The 27,811-nt window shown below is 42.7% G+C and overlaps 1 long non-coding RNA gene across 2 annotated transcripts; it reads left to right on the top strand.

Moving 5' to 3' along the window:
- On the top strand, positions 1–27,811 carry LOC110953521 (uncharacterized). 2 transcript variants are annotated; one of them, XR_002595861.2, is made up of 3 exons: positions 1–139; positions 10,017–10,111; positions 27,565–27,811. It is a non-coding gene; the product is annotated as an uncharacterized LOC110953521 (long non-coding RNA). The 2 variants fall into 2 exon arrangements; XR_002595860.2 differs by lacking the exon at positions 1–139 and adding an exon at positions 7,052–7,303.

The raw sequence follows: 27,811 nt of genomic DNA on the forward strand, positions 1-27,811 counted from the left end.
AGGCTGGCCTCCTCCATTCAGGGCGCACAGGTCGGTGTCAGCTCTGATTATCATAAAACCCAGCCGGCCTCAAATTAAGGCACGAGGGGCTCCCGGTCCCTCTTTCACTGCAGACTGACGAGCAGCTCACAGGTCTCCGGTAAGAGCTCCATCTCCGCTTTTACGCACAGACGCGCACAACTTTTTTGTGAACTATTTACAGCTGCTTTCATCCAAAAACGCCTTTTCTCGCTTTCTGTAAACTGAGCACATTTCTGCTTCTTTTCAGCTGAGATTTTAGCAGCCTTTCAAAGTGTCTGCCTGATAAGATGTTTCAGTGCGTTTCTACGAAAAACAAAAATCTTTTTTCCAGCATCCAGGTGCTAAAATGACACGTGAAAATAATCTATTTTAAACCTTTATCCTCTTCTGATTTAGTTTATCAGACTGAAAAAAATCCAAACTGTTTTCATAACTGTGTCACTCACATAGCACACGACAGCTCTGCATTTATTTAATTAGGAAATGTTTATTTTGCATATTTTGTGCTTTTCTTGCTGAAAAAGGGAGCATTTAATAATATCTGCCTTTCCTGCTGCCACATCTAACACTTTCTGCAACGCATTTCTACATATTTATTAAGTTTTAAATGCCCTAGTGTTTTTTAATCTTCATTATCTCCATGTGTCTTTTTGTCTTTTTGTTTTGTCAGTTTTGCGCAGGGAATATTTTCAGAATATATTTATGCAGCATGGAGGCTGTAAAGCTTCTAATCTGATCTGATTTAAGGTGCAATTTTGAAAATGCTGACTTCAGATTTAAAAGGTTTCAGTTTATTGGCTGAACAGAACTGTGCAACTGTGTATTGTCATTTGAATTCCCTTTAAAATGTATTTTATTATGAGCATGCATTATGGAAAGATTAAAATTTCTACTCCTGCATTTACTAAGCTTCTGTTACAGATTTGAAAACCACACTTTAGTTTTTATTTTAATATTATCATTATTTAATTTCCAAATTGTGTTTTGTTCTGCAGCCTGGTCTTTAATTGATGCAAAAACAAACATTAGAATAAAAAAAAGAGAATTAAATGCCAGCCATAATTAAAGGATTAGAAATAACTGATTTTTTAAAATGTAATTTGAATCTGTTATTTTCTCGAATTACTTCACACCAGAAATCTTCCTCTACAGGCCAAACCTGAGCCTGATGCAGTAAAACCAGTGATGGATGCTTCATTGGGTCCATATGAGGCCTGTGAGCTCCACAAACACACAGCATTAACACCAACACTCTCCTCAGACTCTACATGAACCAAATACCGGCCAGAACTGCAGAAAGGAGGGAAATATTTCTGTATTTATGACACCACGAATTGTCATCTGCCTTCTGGCATTTAATTCAGCCCAGAGATGCAGAGTGGAAAACTGTAATTCACAAACATATTGTGCAGCTAAATTTTAAATTCTGCTCAATATTTACTGAGTTAAATCGTCTCATTTAGGATTATTGAGTTAGAAACACTGCTCAGAATAAATACCACATTTAAATCACACTATTTTATAAAGTTAAAAAGAAGGAAAGTCTATGCATTCTCCCTGCTTCATCTCTACGTAAGAGACGAGGCCGAAATAAAGAAAAAAAGCACATTATTTCATCACTATTGATCAGCTCTGTACGATCCTGGAACTTCATAAATGTACAGAAAACTTTAAAAGTTCACTGGATTCACAGCTGATTCTAAACAAACAAGCTGAAGTGTTTTTGCAGCTCATATTCCACACACTGTCAGACACCTTTTAATTCCTTTTTCCACATATGAGCACTAAGGTGAATGAGCTCTTATCATCCAGTGTATATTAGGTAAAGCGTAAATTAGAATCTAAAATCAATCATGCAGAGAAAAGGTCTGCCAGAAAACACACAAAACTAGTCAAAATATTTAATTTTTAGAGATCAAAATAAGCTGAATGCACCTTATTAAATAAGATCATTATTTGAATAGTTCACACTGTCTGAATACAACATGTCAGGATTTATTTACGAGCTCAGGGACCAAAATAATGTTTGCAACAAAATTTTACTGGTTTAGCGAGTTAAATTATATCTCAGTGTGTGTTTTTTTATGATCTAACCTCAATCTAGAATATATATTTAATGATTCATTGATGCTAAGACTTAAATTCTGCATCAAAATCTATTCTATTTTAGAAAAAAGGTGAACAGACACCACCGTGAGCTTAAATGTTGCTTTAAAGCTTCACAAGTGATGCAAAAAGAATTCAGTTTCAGTTTGAATTAGTTCAGACCTCCTGACTCAGACAGACTTTATTTATTGTAAATAACGATGTAGAAATAAAGAATAAATAAATGTAGCAATATGTAGATGTGTGAATTAAAAATCACACATAGCCCATCACCAAAAGAGCTTTGATAATAATAATAATAATAATAATAATAATAATAACAAAGCATGTGGAATATGAAGTGTTTTAAAGATTTTCTTTCAGTCAACTTTTTCATCTTTGAAACTTACATTTCAGTCTCAGTTTCAACAGGTGAGCTTGTCTGACAAAAACTAAAATATGGATCATTATTATAACATTCAAATGTTACTTAATGTAACATACAAAATATTATCCAACACCATTCTCCCATTAAAAACAAAAACAAATACAGTAGAGTAAAGCTAATTTCTACTTGTGGCTTTTATTTAATTCCACTATCTTTTTTTTGCATCTCACAGTACATTTTCCAACAAAGTAAATATAATTTTTTTAGCCCACAAATGGCACGTTTAAGTCATTAAATTCTATATTTGGTCATATTACGTTTTCATTTAGATTTACATACTTTCTTTGCACCAGATTAAGTTCTATGTCTCTCACTCTCTTTCCCCTTGTTTTCTTTTATTTATCTCTGAGCAAACATCTTTCCACAATAGCTAAATATTCCCATTAAAGCCTCCAGAATCTTTCTACTGTAAACAGGCTTTTTGCGTGACGATCTCCTTCCCTCTCACCAAAGTGTGTCGCTGTTTCCTCCTGTCGTATCTGCATTTCTACTGTACGCTGTGCTTCTTCACTTTACGCATGTGTCTGTTGAAAATAATAACAATAATAATCCAGGAGCTCGCAGCATATCGTTCGACTTTAGCATCTGAATCGTTAAAATTCATTCCTCCTCCTCCTGCTCCTGAAACTGCCATATCCTGCTACAGTGCAGCAGCCGATAATAATTTATTATTCCAATGTAAATGGCATTCTTCTCTGTCATGGCTGCACCGTAAACAGGCTGTAAACACCGCCACATGCGGCATTGCGTTGCGTTATTAGAAAGCAGAGCTGCGTTTATTTGATCAGCGCGTTTCTCAGATTTAACAGCGAAACAAGACAGAAACGGTGTCAGGTTTTGAGGTTTGGCAGCAGAGTGAAGCAAGTGAGGCTGAAAAATGGAGGTTTGGTGAAGCCAAATCTTAAGAGTGGGGTCTTATTTTAAGCAGTGTAAATAAACAAACCTATATATAATGTGAATGATATTGTAGATTGTGTAAATGCGGAAGAAACGGGCATGTTTGGGTTCTATAAAAACAAAAATAATAAAAGCAACACAGATGTGCTACTAAGAAAACGCCTTTAAAATAAGAGTTAATCATCCTGGAGGTTTTACATCACCTGCCTGATTCACTGATTTTTAAAAAAATCTAATCTTTTCTGCTTTCAACTGAACCCAGCAGCCAACCTTCTTTCGGGCTGTTTTTATATCCCTCGTTTATTCAAGCTCAAATATTATAGGGCCTGTTTGACAAATTTGATAGGCCCTGAGCCGTCTGTACTCCCTCCTCCTCCTCCTCCTCCTCCTCCTCCTCTTCCTCAGCATCACCATCCTCCTCCTCCTCCTCCCTCCTCTCGCTTCTCTCGCTGCCCGCAGCCGCAGCTCCTCACACTCCTGTTTGACCCGCTTTATCCGGTAAGAGAGGATTTTTTTTCTCTTCTTCTACATAATATCTTTACGCAGCAGGTGAAAGATTCTTTTTGGAGTATAGATCCTTCTCTCTAAATATGGAGCCCAGTTTGTCTTGGATCAAGTGCAGGATGAAGAATGAGGATTTGAATTTACAACCTGCTAAATGATGCATTTAAAAAAATAAAACGACAAGTGGATGTCTTTTTTTTTTTGGGATTATCCTCCAGTAATTTGTAAGTAGCCTTTAATATTTATAAAATTCGCGTGGGTGAAATGCTATAACGTGTTGAACATCATTTTTGTAAAGCCTAAATATCAAAACTGAGCTTTTTTCCTCCATTTAAATTCATTTTTCTCATTCATACGAGCATAAAAGAATGATTTTAACAGAATTTTTTGCTTTGATTTAATTTCAAAATTAAGAATAACACACAATAAGGCCTCCTGATCAGCTTATACTTGCTGCCAATTAATCTCTAAAGTTTGGCCCCCTTTTTTTTCTCACCATGCAGGGAAGAATGTCAATTAGGCTGCTTTGAGGTTTAATGCAAACTCCGGAATATTTAATGAGGGTCTTCGCTGCTCATGTAAGAACTATTCATGTGGTAGTAGAGCAGGAGCAGGAGGAGGAGAAGGAGGAGGAGGAGGCCCCAGGCAGCGCTGCAGTGCAGAGTTCAGCAGGGAGATATTGTTGTGAGCCTGGGAAAGTGTAGCGGGGCTGACGCCAGACTCTGTTGTGCGGGGTGGGGGACCTGGAGGATCCCAGACCTGATTGTCATGTAAATGTCTCTCCGGCACGTTGTTGAACTTGATGTTGACTTCTTTCTCTCTTTTTTTCTTCTTCTTTTTTTTTTTTTTTTTTGGAGGGGGGAGAGAAGGGAGGATGGATGGAGGGAGCAAGGGAAGGAGGGGGCAGATTTTCCCTGTCACTTGTTTGTGGGAAAATCCATCTGAGGACACACACACTCATACTATAGACATATTTTACAACCCTGCTGTGCAGTTTAAAATCCCAGGAATTATTAGTAATTTTCTAACACAAGAGCTAATGTTACACACACACACACACACACACACACACACACACACACACACACACACACACACACACACACACACACACACACACACACACACACACACACACACACACACACACACACACACACTCCTGCAATTTTTACTCATTTCATTGCATCAGCTTGTAGCTACACATCTGATTATTGCACCAATCTGTTGATAAAACAATGAATGCACCATTTCCTGATATTTGCCCCATTTATTTTTAAACCGTCATTCCACTGAGCCCATCATGCATCCCTGCAAGTTTGCAAGCACATTTAACACAGAGCTCCACGTGTACCTACTCCCACCACTTCCTTGCGCATGCTCAGGTGCAATTATGAGCACCTCTCTCATGCTAATCCTGCAGGAGTGATTTTATTTTAAACTACACGGGACTTCTCGCCTCTTTTTTTTTCTCTCCTCCTCTCAAGCCAACGCAGTCTGTGGCGTAAGTTCAATTACAGGATGACAGCAGCGGAGGCCACAGCTGATTGCATCTATTTATAAATGATGCAGAGCAGAAGAGGATTCATACAGTACAGAGTCCGACCTGCGCTGCAGCTCTGACAGGAGAGCTGCACCTCCATGATACTAACAGATTGCCCATGCGCAATAATCAGATATGTAACTGCTATCTGATGCAAGCGTTCGTTTGAAAACCCGGACTGTAGCTCCCTGCTTCTGTTATTGGTTGTTACACACACACACACACACACACACACACACACACACACACACACACACACACACACACACAGATTCCTGCTGCTTTTTAAATATCCTTTCAAACTTTGGGGAGATATTGCAACTTGCTATCCGCGTCTTGTCTCCGCCACTGGCTTCTTCTATCAAAGGGCGTGATTGTTATCGTGCTCACTATCTCATCTCCTCAGCCCAGGTATCACTCACATCATAATATCGTCCTCGATAAGGCTGCATACATCCTCAGTGCTATCAGGATTTGGCTATATAGGCGTGGGGCCTCTCCTGCACCAAGGACACAAACCCCTGAATTCCTCTGCACACACACACACACGCACACATTTTATAGCATTTAAATTAATAAAAGAATTGATGCTATGGCAACGTTTGCTTTCCTTTATAGAGCATCTGGATACTGGAAAAATCACTGAAGCCATCTAATGCTTCTGTTGCTATAAAGACAAACTGCATTTTGTCATAATAATGCAGCAATAATGTTAAAAATCTCTAATTGGCTCACACGGTGCAGTAATGAGAATGTAGGCCACCTCATTGACCTTATTTCTCAGTGCTCCCATAAAATGTAGGCTATGTAATCATATATTTGGAATTGTACAAAGTGCACAGCAGGAGAGCAAACTGGGCTCACGATTAGTATTTGAAATATCTTACATCTCAGTAACTGACTCTTTTTAATGATGAAAAACATCCACCAGATTGTGTTTTCTTTTTTTTCCGCTTTTTATCTTTTTTTTTGTGGTTTCTGGAAATGATAGGCATAAAAATACATTCCACTTTTTACTATTTCAATAACAGCACTAATCAAAAGACGGGCTTTGAAGATTATTTGCTCCCCCGGTATATCTTAAAAGCCCTAAAGAATATCGTGGAGGATTAAAATGAATTTAAGAAGTTTGTGCTCCCATTACGCACGCGGCACAGGACCGTAAAGCTTCTGTTTTTCAAAAGAGAAAAGCCTATGCACATGCGACATAAAACGAGACTTGTAAAAACAAGTTAATTAAGGGAAATTTTACAGTAATTAATTTCTGAAAAATACAGCCTCACTCCATCCATCTCCATCTGCACCCATCCTGATTTGCGTTTGGAAATCATTTACGCACGTCCCTCTCCACGTTAAGGCCTGACTAATGAGCATAATTGGGGGAAATCAGCTCCTGATTGACTCACACCTGCAGTCATTTTCAAATAGGCTTTAATAATTTCAGATTCCCGCCTCTCTCTCTCTCTCTTTCCCTCCCTCCCTCCCTCTCTCTCTCTCTCTCTCTCTCTGAGGCGGAGTTTATCCCCTCTGCTCACCGTGTGGACTCTCCGCACTTGTCAGTCACAGCCTGCATGCGTGAGGGAGAGGACAGCGTTTGGTTGCTTTGAGAGTCCACAGAGAGACAGAGGGAGAGAGAGGAGAGACACTTTGTAGCTGTATTATTTCACTCTTTTACACTATTCTGCCCTCGTCGGATGCGCTCGAACCGTCAGGCAGTGAATGAAAGGAGAGAAAAATCCGAGGCAGGAATAGGGAATCACTGGAGGACACTGACTGTGGTGGAGTGGAGTTAGCCTGATGTGCAAGTAAGTGGGATGCTGACTGATGTAACCGGTATGGAAATAGCCTCGTGGGCTGCTTTCATCATTAGGTTTGATTGTGGCAAGCGCTGTGTGGTCTGGAAAGCTGTGACTTTAACGGCACAACTGAAGGCCGTTTAAAGGTAACTTTGCCTGTGCGTTAGGATTGATGCTCCACGAAAGAGGATGAAATCTGGCACAAAAAGCTCCTAAAAATAAGGTTCCAAATGGTCAGTTGCCTGTTCGGTGTGTCCGGCCTGCAGGTACATGCACTTGGGATGCTCCATGTGCAAAAGAAAAGGATGCTTTGGCACCAGACTTGTGGTACACTTGTAAAGTATACGCCTTCTTTCTGTTTTCTTTTCTTCCTTTTTTTTGGCTTTTACGCACCAGTGTGCGTAATTGTGGCTGCAAGTTAAATTTCGGGGTTTGATGGTGGGAGGTTGTCATAGTTGGGGAGTTTGGGTCTCTGTGGCAGTTAAAGTGTGTGAGAGTGAAGGTGTGAGTGTGTCCGACATGAACAACCTGCACTTTATCTCCGTCTGTAGTGTAGTGATGGATATGTGAAACAGATATTGGACAAATGTATTTTCTTATAGTGTGTGTGTGGCTCTCGGATCAGTGTGACCACCACAGCCAGCCTCTCTCTCTCTCTCTCTCTCTCTCTCTCTCTCTCTCTCTCTCTGTTTTCTTCTGTTTATCGGAGAGGCGGCCCCTTTAAGAGACGACGGGTTAGTTTGTGTCTTTGGTTATCTAGCTGTATGAGTTTTAATTTCATAAAGCTAGAGAACCGAAAGTACGAACTGACGCCGAGCACTTCGGAGCCGGAGGGGTCCTCTCTCTCGCTCTGGCCATGGAGGAGGAAGAGGAGGAGGAGGTGATGATGATGCCGGCAGCAGCAGCAGCAGCAGCATGGAGCAGCATGGAGCAGGCGGGAGGGACGAGATGCTGAGGGGAAGCTGAGCGCCGCCACCGCCACCGTTGCCGAGGAGGAGTGGTGGAAATAAGAGGGGAGGGAGGATGATTTTAGAGGTGGTGGTCCACTTTGTTCTGGAGACACACGTCCAGAGAGCCACTGTCTGTCATGCGAGGGCGTGAATGTTGCTGTTTTATTGGGGGGGTTTGGGCATCGCCGTGATGCTGGGGCCTATTTGGGCATCAATAAATCTGCGTTTCCATCAACTTTATGGACACGATCAGGAAGCTGCGTGTGGCAAATCATGCTCCAAACCCACAGTGCGTGCTGTTGTGTAGTTGTCATAGCTGTGTGGGTGTTACAACAGTAATATCTTGAGGGGTGAGACAGAAATAGTTAAAGGGGCCACACGATTGGTCGGATCGGGACTCACGTGATGGTGTTGGCAGCAGCAGCAGCAGCAGCATCAGATCGCTTTCTAAGATCTCACATGTTGGTTCTGGTGATTTCTTGTGGGGCCCCAGAAGTTGGAACAGGCTTCATTAAAGCCACTAATTAGACATTATGAATTGGTGCTGCAGAGCTGCATGCAGTGCAAGTGCAGACTCCCTGACTCCTCTGATCCTCTCAGTGTATTTCCTTTATGAGTGGTGTAGTCTAAGTGATGTCCCCTGGCTGTGATTAACTTGACATTAGGAGTGTGATGTATAATTGGATGCACATGCACATCGCTTGGTGCAAGATGAAGAAACTACTAGACTGTGAGCTAACCTGCTATCAGTGTTTTTCCATCATCTGGGTGTCACATACCAACTGTTTGGTTCTTTGCTGCCCAAACCAGAACCTGCAGGGTGCAACACATCACCACCACACTGCACCAGGCGTTTAGGGTTAAAGAGGCCGTCCTCACCCCTTTCTGAACGAGCTCTCGAGCTGAAACCGAGTTAGACATGGCAGATATGTTCAAATTTGTGTGTCGCTGCGTGGATTATTTTCGTGTTCGCCTGCTAGATAAGAACAAAATAGGACATCGGCTCAGAGTTTGATCTATTCTTAGAGCAGAATCAGCAAGCCTCAGAGATGACTGAATATCCCTGAAGTCCCAGCATGCTCTATTTAGACCATGACTGACAATATTTGATGTGCGCCGTTAAACAAGGGAGCTCAGATGCTGTGTGTGTGTTGTTGACGTTTGCCAGGGTGCAGTTGGAGCCGGTGCATGCGGTTTGACCTGCACGTCCTCCATCTTGACTGAACGCAAAGAAAGTCAGGGATTAAAATGTTGTGGGATTATGCCATCTGCATCTGCACTGTGATTGTGTGGCTTTTTTTTTCTTCGCCTTTTGTATGCAACATTTTTCTTATTCTGCATTTTAGTAGCTTAGCAACTGTGATGCTGTCCAGATAAAACATTATGCATACCGTCGCTTTGTGGTGTAGTTATTCACTACAAATAGTTCTGTGTGGCTTTTCCGTGACATCTAACATTTTTTTGGCTCCCCACAAACACTTCAAGCATGATTTAGTGTACACGCAACACAATATATATTTAACCTTGCAGAATAATGAGAAGTGCACCAAGAAAAAAAAAAGAAGCACTTGTGCCGAAAGTAAAACAAGTTTAGGAGACTGCTTTTAGCTGCAAGGTCAACACAAATGCATTAATTTCTCCTTCCTGTCTTGTGCTTTCTTTCTTTGCCTTACGAGCTGCTAATTCAAAGCTAAAATTCAAAGTTTTATTAAAGATGAGAGCTACATATGTGACTTCACACTCACTGATTCTCTTTCCTTTTGTCTTTAAAGGAAAATGCCGGCGTGGTCAGGCCTAAAGTTCATATTAACTCACAATGAAGACAAAAAGCCACCGGACAGAATGAGGAGCAACAGTCGGCCTGCAGGTAAATATTCAAAAAATATAAAGACTTGCATGTGGTTTGCTTCCATATGAACGACAAGCCCTGATGTAGTCAACTGCCGAAGCAATATGCATCCTCTGCCTTCTATATTTTGGGTATAACAATAAGTACACGGAGTTAAGAGGTCAAACTTGAAGATGCTGGAGGCTTGCAAATAGTTTTGTATCATCAGCCAGCGATGGAGCTTTGCTGGTGGTTGATTGTTGTCCATATTTTGTGTGGCTGGAGTTGGCTGTGTGTGGGTGTCAAAAAGATGCTGGAAAAGAGACAGCCTGAGCCTGAATTTTGAAATATTGGGAGTCTTTCTTAAAAAAACGCCTTATTATTTGCATCAAGAATGATTTCTAATGCTCTGCTCCAAAAAGGGGGAATTAAAAAAGACATTTACTGCCCATTTTTGCTTGCACGCAGCATAAATGCCAGCTTTACACTATTCACGTGTATCTCAGAATATACATACAGTGTGTAACAGCAATAGAGCATCCTGCAGCAACAGAGGGTGTAAACGGCCTGATTTGAGCGAGTGAAGTAGGGCCTCCATGTTGAATTCCATCATTCCTTTCTCCTTTGAAGTATTAACATTTTTTTGCGTTGTACGTCAACCCCCCTCCTCCTCATCCCGCTCGCACTCAGACACACGCAGCTCTCTTTTTCATTCTCATACATTCAGCGTTTTATCCCTTTAAACACTATGATCCTATTTGTCAGGTAGAGTGTGTGGTAGGTGCAGGGGAGGTTGCCGTGTAATCTCTGCTGCGGTTCTTTATCCCGTTAGGAGAGCGGAGGCGTAGGGCTCACCCAAGGTTTGGACCTGCTCATGTGGAAAGAGCGTTTGGGTGGCTCTGTCCTTTTCGCCCCTAATGCCTCGACGAGCCACCCTCCCCTTGTCCAGAGTCTCCTGATTACTGCCAGCAAGAAATTGATTTGCATGAAGGTACAGCAACATGCATAATTCAGCGACGGCAGCATTAGGTCAAAACAGTTGGAATATATATCGTCTTCTCCGAGATCACAGCCTGCCGAGACGTTTTTGGTTTTCACCCTAATTTCAAAATTAAAATTCACATTTTACAGTTCCTAAGACATTAAAAAAAAAAAACCTCTAAGAATTTATTATTACAGTTATTTCTGCAAGGTGGCAACAGAAGCATTCCCGGCTTAAAGGTTGTCGAAATGTTCCCTCCAATTCCCACCTTAAATCGTTGAGAATTAGGAATTAAACAGTAAGTACATATTGTTAGCAAGGTCAAATCTTCATGGTTCCACAACCTTGAAGCTCAATAGAAAGTTCAGTTATTCAAATTCAGTATGGAGTTCTTTGAGTCACCCAGATTTTCCCAAGCTTTATATTAGCATATGCAAGGACCGGCCTGTGCTGCTGTTTTCTAAAGTGGATGTAAATTATAACCTCAGTATTATACAGGCTGATAGGAGATAAATCTCTGCAGTAATGCATTGCAGCGAATGGCGAATGGAGAATGGGGGTGGGGGGGCGTGTAGTAGAGGGTTTGAAGTGTGTGTGAATGTGTGTGTGTGTGTGTGTGTGTGTGTGTGTGTGTGTGTGTGTGTGTGTGTGTGTGTGTGTGTGTGTGTGTGTGTGTGTGTGTGTGTGAGGTACTGTACAATAGCCTGTGGCAGATGGAATACAGACTAGCAAAGCACTTGCTAATAGTCATGCTAAACTCTCTTTTCATCGGCTTTAGTTTCTCCAGATTTTCTGCCTCATTTCGGGGGGTGGAGTGGGGGGGGGGGAGAGAAATTTTTGAGATGAACATAAATCAAGTCAGAATTTATTTTTTTTTATCACAGCTGCAATTTAAGCGAAACGGGGCTTTGCAAGTGTGCACACATCGTTTTAAAACAAATATTAACACAGGGAGATTACTAAGTCGAAATTTGCACTTGTGCGGTCCAAAAGGCTGAGGGGCTTCAGACCTCACGAGCAGAGTGGAGATCTCTTTGGAATCCCTATGCAAACTAGGGCTTGAATAATGAGATGTATTTATGAAGGGCTGGGAAGGGGGTCCCGCTTTTGAAAGCCAGTAGGCTGGAGCCTGAATGGAATAGAAGGAGGGGGAGGAGGGTGGGGAGCGGGGGGGAGTCGGACAAGGGGGAACTGAGGGGTGTGTGTGCAGGGGGTACAGGGGGCCCCCAGCAGTCCAGGCCTCGGCCAGGCAGCTGTGAAAAGGGGTCCCGTCTTTTTCCCACGCCCAGCAAGACGCGAAACAGTGCCGCAGCTCGCTAGGGTCAAGTCCCATCGCTAATATATACACACATACATACACACACACACACACATCCACGCAGAGATCGTCTGTAAAAAGTTGTGCAAATTAACAAGCTGTCTGGGAAGCTCTGTGACATGGGGACACCTGCTATTCTCCCAGAATGCTTTGCACTCCCATCAGGGGCCACTGGGCTTGATGAGACAACAATTAGGTCATAACTTCAACTTGAACTTAAAATTCTGCTGAGGGCTGAAAAGAGCCTGGATTATGATTTTCTTTACCCCCTTTGCTCTTCTTGCATTTTGAAAAACTTGGCAGAGTCCGCTTTGTTCTCATTGTATTTACAATTTGGAAAATTTTAAACATTACCACAATTATTTTCGAAATTCAATACTGCAGAATAACGTAATTTTTAATTCATTTGAAATTTTACGGTTTCATTGTGGAAACCTTTCATAGAAATAGTGCAATGTTTCTGCAGTTTTTGTTGTGTCCATTCACTTGGTCTGTGAGGACAAACTTGGCCTTGTGCTTGACCCGAGACCCTAACTGTCAACTTGGCATTGTCTGTGTACACACAGACACACACACACACACACTTACACTTATTCAGGGAAACACAAAAGAAAAATTTAAACATGAAATAGAGGGAGGCTGGCAAATTGGCAAATGATATTCCAACTACAGAGGAATGTCTCTGAGCTGAACTCTCAATGTGACCTTCCATAAATACAAAATGTGAGGAGCTCCAAGAAAACGGCAGCGTTTTATACAACATCCTGTCTTTTTATCACCAGTAAACTCAGTGATTTTTAACAGTAATTAGTGTGAACAGAAAAGGTAAACGAAGGAGAAAGAACATCCCACATTTACTGAGTTCATTAGCTTTGTGTCTCGTTGTTCCACATGTGTTGTATTGTGCTCATTTCAGTTTGTTCAGTCGCGCTAAAAATCAAATCAAGCTCCTCATGAAGCTCTGTGAAATGCCGTCCATGTCAGCAGCTGCTCTTTTACCGCCTTCCCCATGAAGGTGGGGTCCCACCCATCCCTTCCCTCTATCTCTCTCTAGATACTGGCACACCAATCAAAATGGTGCAGCACTCACTTCCCTCCCCGCTCGCCTCCATCGCTGCATCAGAGCCTCGCGGAGCGGTGTCACACTAATTCAGTTCCCCCTGCCTGCGTGAGCCCCTCGCTTTAATTCCACACTATGAAAAACACAGCGGCTATCTCTGCGAATATATTAGCAAAGCATCCTCTCTTGCGCTCGGGTATCGACTCCTTTTCTCCTCCTCGCTCCCGACCATCCCTCCTTCTCCATCTCGTTCTCTCCTGCTCATTATCATGTTCCCTCCTATTCAGATGAGTTTCAAATAGAGAGGGGGACCCTTCTAATTAGCTCTGTAAAGATGCTTTGTTGCGGTCAGTGTGGCCACCAGTGTGTGCATTGAGAGAGGATGTGTGACAGCTAGTGTTAGCATTGAGAAAGTGTGTATGGGCCCTTAATGAGGTTTGTTAGCTGAGTGTGTATCCTGCTGTTTGAATACACCCTCGGCAGCTTTAGAAGGAACAGAGATGAAGAGAGAGAAGGAGGAGAGAGGAGTCTTTCAGCGTGGCAGGTTGCAGAATGCAGATGATGCATTATGCCCAGCGTGCTTTCTATTTGAACGGCAAATAAGAGGAGGAATAATGCTCTACTTGCGTGTCGTCCAGGAAAACTGTGGGAAATATACGGGGGTCACGGCGCTCATCAGGCATTGGGCGGATTTTCCATGCCTCCGAAATGCACGGCGACTCCATTACATCCTCCGTGAGTTTGCTTTCAGCAGATGCTAGAGCAAGTTGAGAAACAAAAGATTCAGTTAATCATTTATGCAAAGCAAAAGAGTGTAAACCAGCTCGCTAAAGAAGAGAAGGCCTGTCGGAAATCCTATTGCACAGCCTTGCTGCAGCTCTATTTTCCTTTGAAGGCCTAAAATTGTTAAAGGTGCTTTAATGTGCAGGTGATCAACTCAGGACAGAACGAGAAAAATTACGTTAAAATGCAGACAGAATGCAGAGGAAAGGTGGTGTTTGTGGTGGAGGAACGAGGGAGATTAGAGACGGCGGGAAACAGACGAGAGCCGAAGGTGGAGGGTAGATGGGGAGAGAGGAAAAAAAAATCGGTTGGGGAAATGAGGGATTGTATGGAGCCAAAGAGCCGACCTGCTGGGCCTGCCTGCTGCCTCAGAGATTGTAAACTGTCACTCAGGATGCAGACAGACAAGCAAGACAGACATCATTTACCCATATTACCCTCTAATACTGAAACTGTCGTCCATGCAGCCCCCTCTACTCCCCTTCTTCTTCTGTTTTTTTTTTTATCCGTCGCTCCATTTGCAGGCGTTTTTGTATTTTTTTTATTTTGCCCGTGCGCATGCATGTATATGAACTCCCTAATCTATTTTCCCTATCTTCCCCCAGTCACAGCTCCTCCAATACTTTCTCCTTTCTGTTGATGAAATGAGTCAGCTTGCAGTATGCTCTCCCCTCTCATTGTTCGATGGTTCGTTGCCTCTCCATAGGAGGTAGAGAGTGTTTGGGCTCTTTCCCCTGTTTTACCAGTTTACCAGTGTAATCCTTTACACTGGCACAATGAGCTCTCACTCCAGCCACAGGATTCTATTAGGCTCCCAGAGAGACACTGGATCTCCATAAACATTTTCCAGCTCCCCGGCCCCCCCACCACTACCACTACCTATACCGCCTCAAACTGATAGCTTCCTTTATACATTTTAAACAGAAACCTCCCTTTTTGTTTTGCCAGAGGAGATTTCACCTGTCTGGAAATGGATGGCAGAATAAAAGCGCGTACACTTACATTACCAACGGCTTGTTAACGCTGTCAGGTTCACTCCCAAACTGACTCCCAAAACAGTGTTCCTTTACAACCGCAGAGTATATAACAAGCGACCGCGAACAAGCAAATGCTTGTTATATGGTCTTTGGAGAAACGCTAAAGATGTTTCAAAAATGCTGAAATCATTGGAGGATGGGATTCCTGCTCTCTGCTGCAAACATGATGCCATTAAAGTCTGCAGATATCCTTCATTTTTGTGCACATATTGTATGTCAACTACACAATCTGGCTCTGTCTTTCACTGAACTGACAAAAGTAAGACATGCAGTTTGGTATTTCATCTCCATTACATCATATTCAGGAGGAAAAGTTGTATCCAATTACAGGGCAACTATAAAAAGAAAATGCTGATGCTTTTATTAACTGTTGCTAATGTGCTACTACATGTATATTTATTACGAGATAGCAAAAAGGGAAAGACAACGGATTTCAATAGTCAAAATCAAAAGTGAGATGTTGTAGTCTCATGGTATATGTGGTATGTGCAATAGGTAATTTAAATTCTACTTATCAATGTGTGCTGTTTCATAAAACAGGCATGTGGTGTCTCAGTCACTGGTAACTGCAGCTGATATGAACAGTTTAGACAAGCTCTGATCTCAAGCTTTATATTGAATGTTGCTTAAAAACATTTAATATATATTCTATTATATCTATGTCTTTTAAAAAAAAGGGCCTATTCAAACTACAGAGTTCAAGAAGAACTTCAGTAAAGCTTTTTCTCTTTGCTGAATAATTTTAACCATTATAAGTGACCTTCATAAAACAGAATGTAATTTGCAGACCTTAAGTGTAATTAATGTGCACAAATGATTTTTCTTGTCTGATGCTGGTTGCTTGTAGTCAAGTAAACTGATAAGCGATATACGGCTGCAGCACACGTGAAAATTTTGCTGTCGAAATTTAGCATTACACGAGCACAAATCTTCATTGAAATATTTTTGTTTACGTTTTTTGTGTGACTAATCAAAGGAGGACTTCTCAGCATTTATCCGTCAGCGCTAATCGGACGTGACGTGTAACCAGTCAGACAGAGCTGTGGGCGGGACAGAGCATCAGAGTGGTGACTTCAGATACAGAGTGGCAGCTGCATCAGATTCAAAATAGTGGGCTTTTTTGTTATCAATAATCCCAAAAAAATTAACAATGTTTCTGATAATTAGCGAGGCCGAACATTGGTCAACTCCTGCACCAGGACTTCATCTAAACTAACAGACGACTTGTTCTACAGCTACTGTTTCTTCTCTACAATTATTCTACAATAAAACAACAAAACTAGTAGTTATCTTATATAAATTAAACACTATTAAATATCAGGTATTTAGAAATATTTCTCTTTTTACGACTGGTTTGTTGTAATTGATGCTATGAAAAGTTGCTTTAAGTGATTAGGAGATATGTTACCGAAGCATCTATTTTTATTTTATATATTTAATGCACAATAATCAACACCGCTGTAAATAAAAGAAACAGATTATTTTCAGCTGTTATCCTTCCTAAGATGGACAATGTGCAAAACCAAGCATGAATAAACCGAGGTGTACTAAACTGTTGAGTCTGATAATGGATGTCTTGTTGAGGTGGACGTATTCCTACAAAGTACTCCTTTAAATCTTGTGCATCTTCACTCGTGTGGGAACAACGATGCTGCTGCTGCTTGCATTCGTGACGTCTCTCTGTTTTTGTTCCTCAAGTCCAAAGCCATGGGTCACAGGGCCCGTCTCTCCCCGAGTCCTCCTTCTACCTCCCTCCTCATACACAAACATATCCCTCTATCTCCTATTCGTCTCCCCCCCGCTCCAGCCTTCCCTCTCCTCGCATCTTGATAATGCAGCTCTTTTCTTTTCTCACTGGGTGGAGGGCTGCCCTGAACCAACATTGTCCCCCTACGCTGGCTCTAGTGGGGGGGCCCTATTGTGTGTGAAGGAATGGCGAGTTAACACCCATGTCTGAACCCTCTCAATGGGAGCATTGTGTCTGAATCTTCCTCCGGCTCACCCAATCTCACCCCACGTCACTCCCCCGCCCCACCCCATCCGTGCGCAGGCCAAGCTAGGGGGCTACTCGGGTTGCTCCTCTATTATACGATGAAAACATGCACATAGCAGCAAAGTCACTAACAAACCATCCCATAACTGACCTTGGTCGTTTTAACCCGCTACTTTCTGTGTGTTGTTCTAGCGAAGCACGTCTGAGCTGAATGTGTCTTTGTTGCTGCGTTTGACTGAAATTGGGGCCACTGGGTGTTTGGTTGCTGAAGGAGGCCCCTGCAATTCATTTTTTCCTTATAACAGAACAAAGAAACACATAGAGGGCTATATCGTATTAGCATGATAACAGATTTCAGCATACTTTCAGGGTGCCTCGCAGTAAAGGAATCCGTTTACATCATGTTATTCATCTGGAGAATATTTGTGCGTTATGTTTAATCATTTTAACCTGACATATTTAGATTTTCTGGACAAGATTTCGAAAATCTGAACAGAAATGGATGCTCCTGTGTTTCCTACAGTATGTCGAGCATTTTTATTTGTTTCTGTATAGCAGCGAGAGCCTTGGGGCAGGTTACAAAAGAGCAAGTTGGCGTTTTCTTCCCACATATTTTTAATCAAAGTGTTAGTGTTTACATTTGCATTTGCATTGAGCAGAGGGATGCTGAATGCCAAAGGTGAGATTTTGAAAAACACTCTCTATTTTCCCTTTTTTCAGATGGAAACAAGGGTGGGTGGTTGGAAGGCTGAATAAAGGCTGGTAGATGACTGAACTCAGAGACCCGGCGCAGCTCATCATCATTGCCATGGGCTCTCATCTTCTGCCTCTTCCTCCTGTGGCTCGTACCTCCATCCAGGGGTCCAGCAGAGCCAGCGAAGCCCAGGCGGGGAGCTAGTGAGTGGGCTGGGAAGGATGGAGAAGGTCCCCAAAGGCTAGAATCACCTCTGGAGCTACCGGCATGCAGGAGAAATCAATATGAAACACAAAACCTTCACAGCTCTGAGTGGGGTTTCCTGTGTTTTAAGTGTGTGGCCTAGGGCCCCGCAGACCTCCAAAGGACAGGCCCTGCGTGGCTCTCCCAGCTGCAGCTCTGGCTCCTCAGACTGGACCTCAGTCCGGATCTCCATTGGCTGTGTGTGGTTCTGCTGAAGGGGATTTCTCCCCAAATAATACCCAATACCCAGATTGTTGAAAGACTGCCAAGAGGGATCCTCCTTTCTCTTGATTTTTTTTCTCCATCATCAGATTGACACACCCCCCCACCTTCTGCCTCCGGCTGTTTAAAAACCAGTTTGGGAGTTCTGCTTTTGACTCACTCTCCATCCTCAGCTCACCCGTTGTTTATTCCCCAACTAGTTTTTACATTTGACAAAGAGACAGTGCGATCTTTATTTTCTCTTCTGCTCTTGGCTTGCCGTTACTATGGTGAGCTGTAGACACGTGTCTGTTCAAACCTGAAATACTGGCACACGAAGTATGAACCTCTTTTTTTCCCTCCACGATGTCTATTATTATTCAATTTCAGACTATTTTTTTAAAAAAACTGACTGACTGAACAGTAAAGAGGGCTGAAGATCACAGAGCAGACAGACCTTGTAGTGGAGATGGTAAAATGGCAAGTATCTCTCTTTAGCACTCCACATTTTCCACTCTATGAACAAGTCTGAATGTGCTCTCATTACCTCATGTACTGCCTAAAATAGCCTCTGTGTATGTGTGTGCGAGAGAGAGAGAGACAGTAAGTTGGCACCCTGTGAGGATGATTTAGGATGATGAGTACAGTGGTGAAAGGTGTTTCGTCAACTCTGAGAAATGTTTGGAGTTAATTTAATATTTTTCATCATAAGATGTCACTCAAATCTGAACATTTTGATTCATAGGAGACGGCTACACTGCTCTATATTCCTATTATCTGCATGAGTATGAATGGATGGTATGTGCTTGGCCTTGAGAGTGCTTGAGCAGCAGCAGCAGCAGCAGCATCGTGCACCCACAGCTCCCAAACTGCTGTCGTCGTCACAGCAATGCAGTGCGGTCGTTTCCATCCAGATGGGCACAGCTTCAGACAAAATGGCCGCCAGTCTTTCCCCTCTGCCAAAGATGGCGAGAGCATCTCTCTTGTCTGCCATCTGTGCATCCGTTAGCTGTTGTCGAATGCAAATCGAAGCTAATTGCATTTGCATAACCTCCAACCATAGTCTGGTTGGCATGTGCTGATAATTGAGCCTTACGAGGGCGGCGTGGTGGCGAACAAAAGTGGGACTGAAGTGATATTTTTAAAGCGCGTTCGGTGTCGTTTGGGTGTTTTTTTTCCTTTCGGGGTTGCAAGTATTCGCGCCCCGAAATGTGTTTGATAGGTGCTCAGCGCATGTGAGATCAAGAGTCTAGACATATACTGGGCCATATGGCGCGTATGTTTGCATGTGATTCGCCCGCATGCAAATGTGACACTGTACAAAAGATTAAGCCGAGGCTTTGTTTAATCAGATAGCGCTCTGTCACGCATGCACACTCACAGGTTTTTTTTTTCTTTTTTTTTTTTTACACGAGGACATACATAATGCACAGATGAAAGCATTAAGCAAACAGAGCAGCTCAGACACGCACACGGATTCTAATTAAGAAGGGATCCATAGGCCCAACAAACTCCAGACAGACAGACCATAATAGTCTCATTTTCATGCACATGGGTGTCTGGTTACCATGGCACTGAACAAATCGCGGGGTGACTGATTTTGCCAGAAAAGAGCTGCACATGAAACATATAAATAGGCAGCAGCACAAAAATTGCTGCCTGAAGACCAGCTGAATTGCAGCTTTGAAGTATATCAACGCTATTTCCCAAAGAACACACCAGTTAGAGGGAAATAAGAGACGAATCAAGCGCTTCACATCTATTCGAGACGTCGAAAAAAAAAAAGCGCCTTTCACGAAATGAAAAAAAATATTGAACAAGCCTGATCTCATAACTTTGCATAATAACATCCAGAGCTGCTTTCGTAGTCGGAGGATTGAGGCGCTGTGTAAATTAATATGTCACGTTTTCTGCATTATGGCAGAGCGTCGTTTTTTGTGGTCGCATTTGATTGAGCGGGTCTTGTGTTTTCTTTTTTTTTTTCCCCCCTTGTTGTTGTTGGGGTGGGAGTGGGTGGGGTGTTAATTCATGCGACCGCTGAGCAACAATGCAGCGTTCGTATTTGCATTTGCCCATCAAGGCAGCTGCTGGGCTGTACAGTTAGCTCTACTGTGGGCAGCAAAATGGCGGTCACGCGAATCATGGGGTTTGTCTGCTGGTCGTGGGAGCTGAGGAGACGAGAGGAGGGGGAGGTGGGGCGGAGGGGGGGGCAGGCGGTGGGATTTTGGGGTGTCTGGTTTGAGAGAGGGAGAAGAGAGAGAGAGAGAGGGTAGTCTGATCTAGACTGTGGGGTGGTGGGGGGAAGATGGAATAGGGGGTGTAAGTGGAGAGGTTATTATTTTAGGAGGGGGGCGTCTGGTTTTAGGAGGGACCATTAATGAGGGACTGGAGGGTTGGTGGTGGAGGTGGAAGGAGGGGTTAGTTTGTCTGCATTTGCGAACATGTGTCTGCGTCTCGGTCATTTGCATACGGCGACGAAGGGCGTCCATATGCTGCGCGGCGAGGCAAATTCAGCCATGGCGTTTTTAAACAAAAACGTGCAGAGTGCTGCAGCCGTCCACGTCCTGACAGTCACATTATCTGTAGGAGAGCAGGAACACGCTCCAACCCATTTCTCACAATAACACTTAAACACTCCTACTATACAGGGAGCCTCGTGTCGGTCGCATCACTGTTTCTGTCCGTTGCACCGGCCAATGAGGGTTTGTGGAGCCGCGCTCGGCCAATGGCGAACGGTAAAGAATCAGGAAGAGGAAGGAAAGGCAAAGGGGAGTCATGAGTTTACCCTTGATGTGCCGGAGGAAAGGGAATCAACACAACAGCCTTAGCGGAGATTGAAATGAAGAAGAAAGAAAAGGATGGTGGGAACAATGTGAGAGCTGTGATGAAGCACGTGTGTTGGACGGCGGCACACAAAATAAAGTGTTTATTCGAGACGAGACTGAACACTGTCACATGTTCTTTGTGTGCCAGTCAGACGGGAGATTAAAGAATACTTATATATCAATTGGAAGGGGGTGGGGAGAAAGAAAAGCCTCCCCTTTGCATTGAGTCATGAAGACGGAGTGGTCGCCATGACTCCCAAAAAAGTCAGACAGCCAGACACAGATACAAAGCAGATCTCCATAATTTCCCGTATGAATAAAGTGCTGATCGTCTCCCGTCCTGGAGGTCCGAGCTCGGAGCGTGGGAATCCACGGAGAACATATGCAGAACAGTCAGGCGCTGGCGAGACAGCACTGCTAGCATGAATACTGTTGTAGCAGGTGAAAGAGGACCCTAGAGTTCAGGGGTCAAGGCCAGTGGAGGGGTTGTCTGGTTCATGAGTGTGTGTGTGTGTGTGTGTCTCGGGCCTCTTTGGTTGTCGTCTGGGTCTTGTAGGATGCAAATGAAGTTGCCGGGCTGTTTGATAAGCACCGCTGTCTATTATTAGCTCAGTCTGGTTGCTCAGAGAGGACAAGTCTGGGTGTAGAACTTGGACAAGAGCTCCTTCATCATCTTGTAGTCGCAGTGGAGTAGCAGACAAGCAGAAAGACAGGCAGCCTAAAGTCAGACCTCCCCTGCTGAAAGTGTGATTGTGTTGTCTGGAAGCCTTTTCTCCCCACATCTCTGCTTTCTGTGACATTTCCTCTCTGAGTGACACGTTGGTCTCAGGCTTTCCAGTGTGGTGCCTGTCTTTGTTTCTCGCTGATTGACGGCAGCTTTGTACCAAGACTCCACATTTCATGGAGGAAATCGTCAAGAGTGCGCCAGTTTAGACGCTGGATTTACACCGTTTTCTTGCAGCTCTTTCATCTTAAAGGAGAAGGATGGTGATGCTCTGAGTGTCAACAAAAAGTCAATGTAAAAAGGAATCTCTTGTTTCTCTTCTTTTAGTGTTACGTTAACAGCGGCACTGATGTGGCAAGGTTTCATCCGAAAGAGCGTTTTTGTCATTGAAAGAGCTAAAATCAAAAGCCATATAGATGCTTCAGATGAAGATGGAAGAAATGTTATTTCATTCAGCTTTTTCAGCTATAATTTGAACATTAAAAAGATTCCAATTAACATCACTAAGCTTTTGAAAGAAAACAGATTTGTAGTGTGATCTAAAGAAATATTTAAAAACAGTAAATCTACATCAAGCTGAATTTCAAAGCCTACAGTGTCTTGGTCCTTGGTTCTACTACTGTCCAATTTTTTTATAAACACTGTCTGAGATTTTAACAATAAAGATAAGCGCTGCATTGAAAAAGAAGTCTCACATACACTGCTCTGCTACCATAAATACTTATTAAAATGATAAATGTGTTTAAATTTGCAGCTGAAAATAGTCTCCAACTAATGCTCTGTTAGCAACTGCTTGAACAACATTTGCTAAAACCTAGAGTGACTAGCCATTAATAGAAAATTAAGCTATGCATTTGTGAATAATTTCTAAAGATTTACAGGAAGAAGGAGTGCAAGAAATGAGCTAGGAAAGCCGGAAAATACTAAAAGACAAACTTGGAAAATAAAAATGTAAAAATCGCAGCATTTAAACAGCTTTGTAGCCCATCAGAAATTGTGTTTTTGGCGGGGAGTTTTTGTCTGTCATGTAATCCAGTTGATAGTGAGCAGTATCTTGCGTGCAAAAAAAATTATTTTTTTTCCTGATGTAAAGCGGTGCATGCGTAAAGGTGCATTACATATGGTATCCCTTTAAGGGAGTCAGCATTACCTCATCAGGAGCTGTGCAAAGGAAGGAAGTGAGTGAATGGGTGAAGGAGCGCAGTGCTAACTCTCTCCACTCCTTTATGCTGGTGGGTCCAGGCTTCATTAGCTCTACAGAAAGGGACGGCTCCCTCCCAGTCCCCTCAATAGACCCATAGACCTGTCTCTGGCACAGGCTCTGGCTCAGCGGGAGGGTGTGTGTGTGTGTGTGTGTGTGTTTCTGAACCATTGACACACCGCTCATAGTTTCTCACTCATGCCTAAAGGAAGCCTGGCATTGACACTTTTTTAAGACTCACATCTCTCTCGCTCTCTCTTTGTCCCTCATTCTCTTGTTTTCTCTCACATGTGTCCCATTATTCTCCATTTCACTATTTTTCCTCTTTAAGTCGCTTTATTGGTCTCTGCCTCAGATGTCTCACAAAACTGAACATTCAGTAAGCAGCCATATGATATACACGATTCAAACTATTATATATATATTTTTGAAACTTCTCCTGGTGTTTAGTTTCAATTTAGTTCAATTAGTTTTGTTGGCATGACCTTATAGATGTACAGTATTTCTGAGCATTATGGGAATTTAACTGAGACTGACATATTATTTGTGATACTGAATGTCTGTGTAGAAACAGAGAAAATGGAAATATATTAGTTCTAAACATGATATATAAGATTTAAAACTAAAACAGAGGACAAACGGCTGTGTGTGTGTGTTTGGGTGGATTATTCATTGTCTCTTATATTGTTTGAGGCAGATATGTAAAGTTCTGCTAAAACACAGCTGACTTCATGCTAACTTTTCGGATTGACTTTCGAATTCTCCGTATTATTGACTCTTTATGAAGCCTGTGCCTTAGAAGAAAGATTAATTTATATAGAATAATTAAATGCCTTTACAGATGAATGTCTAAATCAGTCTTTAAACTACTCACAACATATGATATGGTCACCTTATATTTTTCAAAAAACTAAAAACATGGTGAGACTTCTATTGTTTACAGTAGTGAGATTCTCCTATTTTTTCATAAACGCTGGCTACAAGTTATATCAGGAGACTTACTCATACATTTGTTGGCGACCTGGTGGCCAAGCGGTGAAGGTTCAAACCACACGGACTGAAATTCCCCCAACAGCTGAGTCCTCGGTTTGACTTCTGTCCAGCTGGACCTTTGCTGCATGTCATTCCCCCGCTCTCTTTCCCACATTCCCTCTCCATCACTGCTGCATCTATCAAAATAAAAGCAAAATGCCCAAAATAATCATCTTTAACAAGCAACAAAAAAATGAATACCTCTCTTTAGTGACCAGATTTGATTCTAATTCAAGCAATTTTCTTCGTTTCAGGCACTGCTTTACAGGCTAGGACTAGCTTGAGTACCACTTTTGAGAGACATGATGCCTAAAAGCACTTTGTGAAAAAAAAAATGGAAAAAAAAGCTTACAATCAGCTGAGATGATGGTGGCAGGCTTCTATTCTTTTAAACCTTTGCCATGGTACATCTGATTCCCATCAGGCAGTGTTCGCAGGCAGCTATTCGGGGTCCTCGTCTGGTGAGAGGGAGGAGACACACATATAGGCAAACGTGCTGGACGGTGGTGGGATAGAAGAGGCGATTAGCATGGGCAGCCGCCATCGCTTCTTCTTCTCATTGTGCTGCATTCATGAACCCAGTGCTGCGATACACAAAGATAGAACAGAATAAAACACACCAAATGTCCCCCTTTTATTTAGATCACTCACAAAGAAGCACACAATTCATTTGTTCAGTGAAATCCATGTATTTTCACCATTCTGTGAACTCAAGACTAACTGTTAGATAGCTCGTGTGGAAGTTTAGCATGACTGCCGGTGATTAGTTATTCTTTAATTATTGATTTCCAGTCGACTTCGGGTCACGTCTCTGGGGGTTCTAAACTCGAGTGAAAGTAGAGTGAGAAAAACTTTGTTATACCCTGAGAGAAATGCAAACTTTGACTCAGAAATAGAAGAGAGAGAGAGAGAGAGGAATGAGAGTACAACACTGTGGCCTGGTTTGTGGTTCCAGAGGGAGAGAGACACTTTCGCATTTCCCCTGCAAAACGAGATAGGATGAGCTCTTTTAACACACACACACACACACATACCCTCACATATACTTTTGCACACACACCTTGTTCCCTCCTTCTAAGTGAACCAGGACTGGAGTCGTGCAGCTTTGTTGTTGAGGCAGCAGGAAACGTATTGCCCCAGATTTAAAGCGAACCTCCTCCACAGATGCAGCCCTAAACTGTTAACACACTTCAAAAGAATCAAACTGTTTTAATTTAATCACAGCTTCTTTTTTTCCCCCCTTCATCATCATTTCTCGGTTATGAGCAACATCCAGAAAAAATGCATGTGTCTATACATGTTCATGCACGTAACAGACAGCCTGACCTCTGACCTCGTCCTGCTGGGAAGCTTTCATTCCCATAGGCCGAGGCTGCGCGCACTCACTCACACACACACTCACACACTGTTGGCTCTATTGGTATAGCTGTCGCTCGGCCACCCATTCAGGGCTCAGTCACGGCCACTTAGAGCGCAGCAGACTCAGGGATTCAGACGAGCTGTGATCCAATGACATGTATTTATAATGAGGGGGCTGCAGGGACGTCTTTGTTGGACGGACACAATGTCAGGATAAGGGTGTGTGTGTGTGTGTGTGTGTGTGTGTGTGTGTGTGTTGAGGGAGGAGGGGGCAAATACAGAAAGAACGGGGGAGAGTCCCGTAGACACCCCCGTACATTTACACCCCTCTCATGGGCACAAATTCACGCTTTTTCTGTGTCTTTTTACACCTCCTGTACTTTATCAACTCCGTCTCACACACACACACTTCTTGTGCTTTGCCTGCTTAACGTGTGGGAAAAGACTTGCTTGTTTTCCGTGAGTTATCACGTACAGATTGACTTGTAGGAGACGTGAACAATTATGTGAACAGTGTGTTGGAGAAGTTGGAAAAGTGAAGTGTCAGAGACCGTTTTTATGTACTTCAGCACAAGTTTAGTCTCAAAGCTAATCTTTAAAGGCAAGTCCAAGTTTAGTTGGAAGTGTCGATGAGCATTTTGTTGTCAAACCTGGTAATTTTGGTCTTAATAATTCAGCCGTTAACATGTATTAAAGAGGACCTCTTTTGCAGGTTTCATTGGTGAAAACCTCCTGAGTTTCACAATAGTCCACATAAAATGTCAAGTATCTGACCAAATTTTGCTAAACCGAACTGTTCTCCAGCACTTTAAGCTTTACTCAGCTGTCTGAGGTTATTTTTAGTTTTCTCATATATGGTCATGTGACTTATAGACTACCATAGTGGCCATCTGGTGTTATTTTTTTCCACAAAGATATTAAAACTCCCGTAGTTATTTTAAGATTATAAGAGAAGGGAATCAGAAAAGACAGAAAGCAGAGAAGGAATCATATTTTAAGATACGCTGTGATTGGAAATAGTAAATCCATCTCCTGTGTCTGTGTCTTCCTTGAGCTCATCTTCCTATTTTTGTCTCCTCATTGCTGCATCGTTTTTAGGATCACAGCAATCCTCTTTTACTCCTGCTTTTATTGAAATCAAAACTTGTGTATTTCGCATCATATTGCGGTCTTTACAAGTGTCTGTGCGCGTGGTTAGTGGAGACAGGACTGTAGGCTCCCCTCTGCATACATTAGCTGGTTGTTGGGACAGCGTGGGCAGGAGAGGAGCCCTGGAGAGCCCTACAGGCCTCAGGAAGGCCCCTCATAATTGCCCAATGTCTGAAACCCTGCATCCACCCGGGGACTGGAGTCTAGCTCTGATCTCTTCAATCATAACTACCCACTTCCTCCTCCTCACAACCCACACACACCTTGAATTTTTTTTTTTTTTTTACTGCCCATCAGGCTGCGCTGTTGGAGCAGCAGGAGAAATAAGACATTTCAAATCTATCAACCTGAAGTGATTGTAGGTTTTATGGAGGGTTTTGCTGAATAATTTAAACGTGCAAAGGGTCTGTCCTCTTGTCGCTGCTTTTCATTTATGGTCGGGATTAGAGTCCAGGCAAATTAGGATTAGCTGCCTTCTCTCTTTTCTAGTCAGCTCCTTATCTTGCTCAGTCATGACGATGCAAAACCAGACAGCAGAACCGTGTGTGTGTGTGTGTGTGTGTGTGTGTGTGTGTGTGTGTGGGGCTCCCTGCAGACTGTGTGTCCTCTTGATGCTCCAGACTTCAAGGGTCAGAGGTGAAGGAGTGCAGACTCAAACACAGACAGATATTGGTAGTCATGTGGAGGGAGTCCCTTCTGTATTCCTCACCAGCACCTAAAAAATAAAAAATAAAAAAATTGGACTCCAAATCTGCTGCGTCAGTCCTGTGACAGTCGCATCTCAGGAAATCTCACTGTCCTCGATGTTCCAGACTGTGAAAAACACGACAATTTCACCCTGTGTCTTTTTTGTGCATCGCTAATTTTCTCTGTCTTCTTGTCCTCTCGCAGATTGATGGCGTTCTGGAAAAATCCCTGATTGGCTGCGCTTGACTCAAAAACTGGAACAACTGGAGCATTTTTTTGTGCATTTCCTGCTGTGCATTTAAACCTGTGATACAAAGACCTTGTTATGTAGAGGTTAACAATCCAACACTCAACAACTCTGTCACTGAATTGTTATATTAGATATTAATATATATTTGTCCACCAGTTGTGCCTTGAGATGTGTCAATAAATTTATTAAAATATGTTACAA

Source organism: Acanthochromis polyacanthus, chromosome 9 (assembly GCF_021347895.1).
Source record: "Acanthochromis polyacanthus isolate Apoly-LR-REF ecotype Palm Island chromosome 9, KAUST_Apoly_ChrSc, whole genome shotgun sequence".
Taxonomy (NCBI): Eukaryota; Metazoa; Chordata; class Actinopteri; family Pomacentridae; genus Acanthochromis; species Acanthochromis polyacanthus.